We start from the raw sequence: 10,096 nt of genomic DNA, 5'->3' as shown, positions 1-10,096 counted from the left end.
GTATGACAGAGGAAGGATAGAGAGATTGAGAGGTAGCTACTAATGTATTGGCTTCTTTGTTTGCTTTTGTTATTCATTTTTTGTTTTTTGGAGTAATGAAAATGCTGATATTGATTGAAGTGATGATGCACAACTCTGTGATTATACCAAAGGCTATAAGTTGTACACTTTAGATGGACTGTATGGTTTATGAATACATTTTAATAAAATGATTGTAATTTTTAAAAATCAATTGCTCATAAATGTATGGGTTTATATCTGGACTTTCAATTCTGTTCCATTGATCTATATGTCTAGTCTTATACCAGCACTGCACTCTCTTGACTATTTTAGCTTTTTTAGTAAGTTTTGAAATTGAAAAGTGTGAGTCCTCCAACCTTGTTCTTTTCTCAAGATTGTTTTGGCTATTATGATTCTCTTGCATTTCCAATGAATTATAGGATCATCTTATTAACCTCTGCAAAAAAAAAGGTCAGTTGGGATTTTGATGGAGATTGTATTGAATCTATAGATCAATAAATGTAGCATAGCCATCAACAATATTTTCTTCCAATCCCTTTTTTTCCAAAAGTATTTTGCTGGATATAGAATTCCTCATTGACATATTTTTCCCTTTTAGCACTTTGAATGTGTCACTCACTACCATGTGATCACCATGGTTTCTAATAAGAAATCAGTTGTTATTATTGGCATTCCTTTGTATGTGATGTGTCATTTCTCTCTTCCTGATTTCAAGAATCTCTCTTTGTCGCAATTTTTTGTAGTTAGGTTATTATGTGTCTAATAAGGTATAAGTCTTTCAGTTTATCTTACTTGAAGTTCACTGAGCTTCTTAAATGTATGGATTAATATCTTCCATCAATTTAGGGAAAGTTTCAGTCATTATTCTTTAAATATTCTTTTGACCTCCTTTTCTCTCTTCTCTTTTTCTGAGACTCCCAGTTTCCATTATTTGGTATGCTCTTCGGTCTTCCACAAGTCTTTCAGACTCTATTCATTTTTCTTCATTCTTTTTCCTTTCTCTTTCTCAGACCAGATCATTTCAATTGATCTACCTTCAAGTTCGTTGATTGTATCTTCTGCCTGTTCAAATCTACTTTGAGCATATCTAGTGAACTTTTCATTTCAATTACTATATTTTTCAACTCCAGAATTTCTATTTGGTTATTTTTTTATGACATTTATATCTTTATTTATATTCACTATTTGATAAGGCATTGTTCTCATACTTTCCTTTAGTTCTTTAGACATGGTTTACTTTAGTTCTTAAAGCATAATTAAGTTACATAGAATAACCAATTTAAAGTTCTTATCTATTAAGCCCAACATCTGGGCTTTCTCAGAGATGGTTTCTGTTAATTGCTCTTTTCTTCTGTGCATGGGCATATGTTCTTGTTTCTTTGCATGTTTCCTATTTGCTTTTCAAAACTGGACATATTAATAATATAATATGGCAAATCTGGAAATTAGATTCTCCCCATTCTGCAGGATTTGTTGTTTTGCTGCTCTTTGATATTGCTGTTGTTGTTTGCTTGTTTAGTGACTTTTCTGAACTAAATCTGTAAAGTCTGTGTTCTGTCATGTATGACCACTGAAGTCTCTGCTTAGTTAGCTCATTGTTTGGCTAGTAATGGCACAGAGATGTCCTTATCCACCTAGTACAATAAGTCTCCAAGTCTTTGCCTAGAAGCTCTGGGTGAGTGTTGGGGCAGAGCCTTCAACATTCATTCATGCAGTTGATAACTACCTGAACCTTCATTTCCTGCTAGTACAGAAGCTCAAGCTCATCCAGAATTGAGAGCTTAGGCTTCTCAGATCTTTCCTGTGCATGTGCCCAACCTTAAGTGTGTGCACAATTCTACACAGGCACATGGCCTTCTAAATTCCTAAGAATAAGTCATAGCTTTTAAAACCCCTATGTACATCACATTCCCAAGCTTTTACTTTTGAGCATTTTGGTTAGCATATTGTTTGCCCCAACTCTGATCCACTGCCTCAGGCAGTGAGAAGTTAAATAATTGCCTCTAAATGTTTCCAGCAAATGCTCTCTGGTAAAAGACATCAAAAGATGAGACCAATAACAGGTAAAATAAAGACAACTTTGGAAGAGGGGTCTTCCAAACCACGAAACAGATAAAATAATGATAATTCTCTGGATATGGTCTTTGAAGGAGCAGCAACCCTGTTCTGTCCCCTCCAGTGGCTGCCAGGCTGAAAGTTTTCACTATGATTATGAACTGTTGATTTTCAAGGCCACCAAAGAACTAGAAAGAGAGGGGATGAACTAGTAGGGCAGCTAAAAATTCACAGATCTCACTGTTCTTACTGAGACTGAGATGTTTATCTTGAATAAATGCTCCCCAGATTTCTGCAAGCTTTTGGTTAATTTCCAGAGTTCTGGAAAAGCTGATTTGGACCATTTCTGCTATTGTTCTCACTTTTTTTAGGAGCAGAGAATTTTTGGAGATCCTTTCTAAACCATTTTTGCTGATATAACTTTAACTGGTTTTATGTTGTGAAAAGGAATTTGCGAATCATCATGTAATTCAAAAAAGAAAAATTGTATTATTTAAAATGTATACACTGATTAAGAGAAAAAAGACAAGCCACAGACTGGGAGAAAATGTTTGCAAAAAATGATGAAGGACTTGTATCCAAACTATACAAAGACCTCTTAATACTCAATAATAAGAAAATAACCATCCAATTTAAAAATAGGTAAAATATTTGAACAAATTCCAAACTAAAGAAGATACACACATATGATCAAAAAGCATATGAAGGTAGCAAATGTGGCTCAAATGGTTGAGCACCTGCTTCCCATATGGAAATCCTGGGTTCCATCTCCAGTGCCCCCTAAAAAACAAAAATAAACAAACAACAAGCAAAGTAAATGCAAAAACCAACTCAGGAGAGCCAAAGTGACTCAGTGATTGAGCACCAGCTTCCCATGTATGAGATGTAGGGCTCATTCCCCAGCCCCGGTACCACCAAGAAAAAAAATAAGTTAAAGAATTACAAATTAAAACAAAAATGGCTTACTACTACACACCTACTAGAATGGTTTTTTAAAAAATGACAACTGCAAATCATGGTGAAGATATTGAGCAACAGGAACCTCTCAGTTATTGATGATAGGTATGAAAAACGGTACAACCACTTTGAAAGACAGTTTGGCAGTGTCTTACAAATATAAATGTAGTCTTACCATATGTATTAGTCTTCCAAAAGGGTGCCAATGCAAAGTACCAGAAGTCTGTTGGCTTTTATAATAGGAATTTATTTAGGGTAAAAGTTTACAGTGCCAAGGCCATCAAAAGTCCAACTCAAAGCACCATAAGAGGTGCTTTCTCACCACAGTCCTGGTTGCCACATGTTGAAGCACAATGGCCACCGATATCTGGCTGGTCTCTGCCTTCCCCTCCGGGTTTACCCTTTTCTCTTGAGCTCTGTGGGTCCAGCCTCTTGAGGCTTCATGCTTAAGTGATCCTCTAGTCCTCTTTCTCCTGGCATGGTCTTGTTTCTTTTCCTGCCTCCTATATCAGTCTCAGCTGTTCTGCTTTCTTCCCAGTTTCAGCTGTATGCTGTCAGGTGAATGGCTCATCTTTCCCTGGGGCCTCGGCTATTTGAATCTTCTTCTTTCTGTCACATGACAGGATAAAAAATGACAGCGCTCTCTCTTCCCATGTCTGTCTGTGTGAGTGCCCGTTTATATCAGAACCAGCAAGGGGATGGGGACTCAACCTGAATCACACCTACTGACGTGGTCAAATCAAAGCCCTAAATCTAGATTACCTTAACAGGCAATCTAATCAAAGGACCTTCAACTGAGTTTAATACAATACAAAATAACCCAGAAGAATAGATTAGTTTATAAACATTATCTTTTTCTTTTTAGGATTCATAAAATAATCTCAAACTGCCACAAAGACATGATGGGAACTTAAATCCCTGTTGCTAAGTGAAAGAGGCCAGTCTGAAAAGCCTACATATTGTATTATCCCAACTATATGACATTCTGGAAAAGGCAAAAGTGTTGAAACAGTTGAAAGATAGACAGTTGCTAGGGTTTGGCAATGGGAGGGATGAATAGGTGGAACACAGGAGATTTTTAGGGTGGTGAAACTATTCTGTATAATACCAGAATGGTGGTAATATGACATTCTACATTTGCCAAAACTCAGAGGATGGATCATATGGTTTATAAACATGTTTCAATAAAGTTGATTTAAAAACAAACAATTCATAGAACACCACACAAGAATAAACTCCAATATAAACTACGAACTTCAGTTAACTAACAATGCATCTGTTGGTGCCCCTCCCCAGGCTTGCCCTAATGAAAGCCCTGGACCTGGAACAATTCCTTATTTGGAGGTGAGCACGTGCTTGGCCCAGGTCCTTCTTCCTTATAAGGTGATGTTCCTGTCACAGTGAACAACTTCTTCTTACTGCCTAAGCGTGTGCATCATATGGCACCTGGCCAACCCCACTAGTATATCTGTTCCCAGATGAGGGAGAACTGGGTCTCTCACTTTATCAAGGGGGGCATGCACAAACATTGCCCTCATACTGTCTGGGGGACCCACCAGCTGTGGGAGACCAGTGTCCACTACTGAACCTGAACCAGGTTTGTCTCATCTCTATGTGAGGAAAAGCATTGTTCCAAACCATGTCTTTGTGTCTTGTGTCTTCCTTGATGATGACGATACCATGACGATACCTTGGAGCGGGCAATGCTCCCACTGACCAGCATTTCTTTGCTGGCCTCCTCCCCTAGTGGTAGCCCAGCCCTCCCTCAACAGTATCAGTACCAGTTCAGCAGTTAGAATGTTCTGCACTAATGCAAGCTTTTAACAATAGGGGAAATTGTGTACAGATTAGAGGAGATAATTGGGTACTCTCCGTACCCAATCTGCTCAATTTTTCTGTAAACCTAAAACCCCTCTTAAAAATGAAGAGTACTAATTTTTAAAACAATATACATTGAAAAATCCAAAGAAAAAGGAAAAAAAAAGAAAAAGAAAACAAAGAACAAAAACAAAAGAAAAAATAAAACAAAAAATAATAATAGAAATATATGTGTATTTACGAGAAGTTTCTCTATGACTCTGTCTCAAACCACCTCTTCTTCCTATCTCTCATTTGTAACCATTTGTAAAAGTAACCATTTATGTTACTTTTGGGGTATCTTTCTGGTAATTTCTCTCATGCAAATATAAGAAAATACAAATATATATTCTATATTTCCCTTTTCTTGCACCGAATTTCAAGATATATATATATATGTAAAATTGTGTGTGTGTGTATGTGTGTGTGTGTGTGTAGGGGAAGAGAGAGAGAGAGAGAGAAAATGTGTTGGAGGCATGAGACGAGAGAAATGTGGAATACTGTAGTTATCCACCAGTCTTACAAGGGAATAATTCTTGGATTATTTCAGTATAAAGTACACTTGTCAGTTCTTCCCATTCCACCCCCCTCTTATCCATAGAATATACACATATATGCCTGTTGTGTGAATATACACATACATGCCTGTTGTGTCTATACACATATAATTCGCTTGTCAAAATCACAACCTTAATGAAATTCAATCCACCTATTCTATGCTGGTATGCTATGATTGGTTTCACTTTAGATTCATAACTCAAGTGGGCCCTTAAGTGGTAATCACACTACTTTGCCTAGTCCACTCAGTCTTTCCCTATAGTCTTCTAAACTTCCTCCAACAACCTCTCTCTTAGGTAATAACCTTCTTCTCTACTTCCCTGAGAAAACTGAACCGAGAGAGAGAACTTCCCACATACTCTCACTGAACCAGTGCCCTCAGCCTTCCCTCCTGTACAGTAGATTGCCTTATTATGCTCCTAACTCAGTAGCTAGAAATTCTACTTCAGGTTTCTCTACTTGAGTCCTTGGAGGGAAGGACGACAACTTTGGATTCATAATGAGTCTCTTCAATCTCCAGAATCCCTTGACTGCCTGTCAGACAAAACTGGTTTAGAATACTCTCAAGCAGACATTCTTGATAGGGAAGGAGCTTCTGCCCCAGCCCCCACCCCCAAACCTAAGGCTGCTGTTTTGGGGGTACTGGAATAGACATGAAGATGGAAAAGCTTACTCTACCAAGATATTCAGTGACGGGAACAGAACTGCTCCTCAGCCCCGTGAGACTTAGTAGTAGCTCTACTGGGCTTAAGCATTGTTTGTCTTACTTGTCTGTCCCTTATGACATTGCTCTCTCATTGATTTCTGTTTAATAGGAACCATCCTTCATTGGTTCCTATTTAATATTGAAAATTGAGGTACTAGGTAAAGGGATTTAATGGGGGAAAACTTGAGCGTAACGATTTCATGCTTCACCTTTCTCCTCATACCTCCAGCATCTGCTGTCACACCTTCATCCTTAACCATTGACTTTCTTATTTCATTGATAAAATGGAATCCATTGCAAGAGGACATCCACACACTCCCATCATCCATCCACCCGTCTACCAGAGTCTGTGCCCAACTAGTCCACCTTTCCTTTTGCTACTATAGATGAATTTCATGTGCTTCTCCATTTGTCCACCAGCTCCCATCTTGTCCACTCACAATTACATCCTGAAAAGCCATTCTTCATTCTCTTTCTTAACTCTTTAAGAGTCAGAACTCCACTTAGGAACAATCCTGTGCCCAGGGAGAATTCATCTCCACTATCTTTGCTATCCAGCATTGCATTTGGGGATTTTTTTAACCCTTGTTCTAGCAGAGATAGTTAGGTGTTTTCCCAAACAAGTGGTAATAATATCTAACAATGCTCTAGTTTGGATGCATAGTAGGTGCTCAGAGCATTTTACAGAATGAATGTTATTGGTAGATACCACCAAATCCCAGGGCTGCAACTCCAGTCAGTTTCTAACTTTCTCAAGAAAATCTTGGCCTACTGTTTGATCCATTAGTGATGAATGCCCCTGGTAAAGTACTATAAAGTATATTGATTAGGCTCATTTCAAGAAAGAAAGTATATTATACTTTATAATCCAATAGGTTTCCCACATCTTATGCTGAGGGAATATTTTTTCAGTCTCATATCATCTAAGTGCTCTGCTGAGTGATTGCCTATGTGACCTTCTGGTACAAAAATTTTAAATTGACCCTCTGTTTATCCTAAGTCCCTTTGGCAAGAATATAAAAATATGATACTGGCCATAATTGAATCGGGTTCCTAAAGTATTTTATATTCAAGATGAGAGCAGCCTTCAAAAATGTATATATGGAAAGACTGCCACTGATGAATTAAGCTCCCAGGTAGTGAAAGGAACTATTGAGTGATTCTTCTAGAATAGATATACTATATTAAACCATATTTCTCATAATTTAGTGGCACTGCAATAGTGCATTGCAAATATTTTTCCAAGTGCCCTAGTCACTGTCTTCGACTCTCTTTTTACTTCTCTTTCAATCAAAACATGCCAATTTTCATGCACTTTTTCAGGGCAAATTTTTAAGATATCCCTCCATCCAAATAATCCTCTCTCTCTCTCATGAAGCCTGAAATTATAGCTTTTAACCATTTATTCTTTGTTTCAAACAATCTTTCTCCAGGTTGAGTAACTGAAGACTACTGAGCATATGGAGGAAAGAGAGAAGAAGGGAAGTAAAAGATACAAGAATGAAATTAAACAGCATGTTAGCCTTTCTATCCCATTTGAGGCAGGGCCAGGTAAGCTATGCCACCTCTCCTGGCTCTCCACACTCCAACTATGGCCTTGCTTTATCCTTCACCCCACTCTGCTGCCATGACTGAACAGGTCTTCAAATATACAGAGGGCTTCTTGGCTGTGGCATCACCACTTTCATCTCCAAGGCTGTCGTGGACAATCAAGTGGGTTAAACTGATGTGGCAGGTGCACCATGATATAATAGTAAGCAAGTTGCTGGTGACTAACAGTGAAGAGGCATAGTGGATTGTATAATCTGTATTCCTAAGGAGAAGGGGGCTTCTCCTTCTGGAAGGGCAATGTGTCAAGTGTCAACAGATATTTCCCAGCTCAAACCCTTCACTTTGCCTTTAAGGATAAGAATGAGCATGTGTTCTTAGGAGGTGTGAACAAGCACATACAGGTCCAGAAGTAGTTAGCTGGCAAACGGTGTCTGGTGGAGCAGCTGCAGCTACTTCTCTCTCCTTTGCCTACCCATTACATTTTCCAAGAACCCATTGGGCAGCTATAGTGAGCTCCAATTTCAGAGTTGAGCAAGAAAAAGATTTACCACTAGATGGCAGTAAGACACAAGCTATCTACTGGGGCTGTGGGTCTGACAGGGTTGTATGCAAGGGACAGACTTTCGCAGGCCACCATAGAGGGAGCAGGGGAAGGGAAAATTCCTCAACTCTTTGGGGAGAGGAGAAAAGAAGGAAGAGTAGGTAGGCTTTTGTGTCCAAGTGAACCAGAGTCAGCACAGCAGGGAGTCTCTTAGCCAAGAAGGTCGCAGAGGCTGAAGCAAGATGGGGCATTATAGGTGTAGGATCTTATCTAATCAACCAAGAATAAATTCTGGACAAAGCTGGGTGATGGTTCATGGGGTATGAAAAGCAGGTTAACTCCAAAAATGTTTTAAAGTTGCTTACATGGGCTATTTTTAAATAAGTGGATGTGTAGGAATTTGAATTTGATGCTGACAGATTTTTCTAATGAGCGCAGGCTGTTGTGAAGAGGTGAACAACACACAAGGCCACCATGTAGAGTCCATCTTTGGCTCATTTATATAACAGCAGCCAGCACTGGGAAATCTAGCAAATAAATAGAATTTAGGGGACTGGGAGACTACTTTGTGAAAATCAGCCAATTCAGCGATTTTGGAGTCTGAGGGCATTATTGTCAATAGAGTACCTTACTTTGGAGTGTAAGATATAGCAAATGATAAGTTCTTAGGTGAGATCTCTCAGAGATCTTGACCAGGTCTTGACCAGGGCAGTCCCCTAGTCCCTTAATTGTGAGAACCACTGGATGATGTTGCAACATGAGCACAAAGGAGCTGACATCATGTCCACAGCTGTGGACTGAATCGTGTCTTCCACAAAGACTCCGTCCTGTGGATGTGAACCCATTCGTAAAAAGGATCTTTGAAGATCTTATTAGGATTAGGCCAAACTGAATCAGGATGGGCCTTACTTCAATATGACTGGAGTCCCTAGAAACAGGAAATTTGGAGGTAGTCAGTAGAAGGAGAAGATGGGAAGAGACAGATGGCCTTGTGGCTGGGCAGGGATTGAGGTGTGAAATGCTAGCGAGCCGAGCCAGAACGCTACAGACCTCAGAGTAAACCTGGCCATCTAACACCTTGATTTTGGACTTCTAGCCTCCAAAACCGTGACAATATATAAATTCCTATTATTTTAGCTGACCAGTCTGTGGTATTTGGTACAGTAGCCTTGGCAAATTAAGACAACTGGAATCCTCAACTGCTGGAGGAAGATTTTCAAAGAAGCAGGTGGCAGAGCGTTTCTCCAGGAACACATGGTCCACAATTCTCAAAGTCTGTGTGGTCTCCTTGTGCTTTTCCTGTATGGTGAATTAAAGAAAGTTATCTAAGTGGAGTCTAACTGGAAATGGGAGCCAAGGAAATCACATAGCATGCTCACCCTACTTACCATCATGTACAACTGGTGTTTGAGAAATGCCTGGTGTGTTTCTATCCAGACCAGTCAAGTTTGTACAATTCAAGGGAAAGCTCTAGAAAAAGGGACTCCTTTGATTGTATCCAACCATCGGTCCAGATGCATTCATGTATTGATAATTTAGGGTTGAACAAGGAAAGAATGATGTTTATTTTGGGGCCAGGGATGAGGCAGCTCAACCAAACAGATTTTGAAAATACCTAGTAGAATCCCAAATTGTGTTCAGTATTTATTTTAACAAATCACATTCCTAAGCCCTAAATACATAGCCAAATATTGGCAATGATGTCCATTGTTGGGCATGCTGCTGTAAAAAAAAAAAGAATCATAGAATAGACTTTAAAAACGAAAAGACCTATTGAAAGGGAAAACAAGAGTTATGAGAAAAAGACTGCCTTCCTAACTATTTGGCTCATGGTTGGCCATGAATGACAA

Source organism: Dasypus novemcinctus, chromosome 2 (assembly GCF_030445035.2).
Source record: "Dasypus novemcinctus isolate mDasNov1 chromosome 2, mDasNov1.1.hap2, whole genome shotgun sequence".
In the NCBI taxonomy this organism is placed as follows: Eukaryota; Metazoa; Chordata; class Mammalia; order Cingulata; family Dasypodidae; genus Dasypus; species Dasypus novemcinctus.
Note: the sequence above shows the minus strand (reverse complement) of the source record.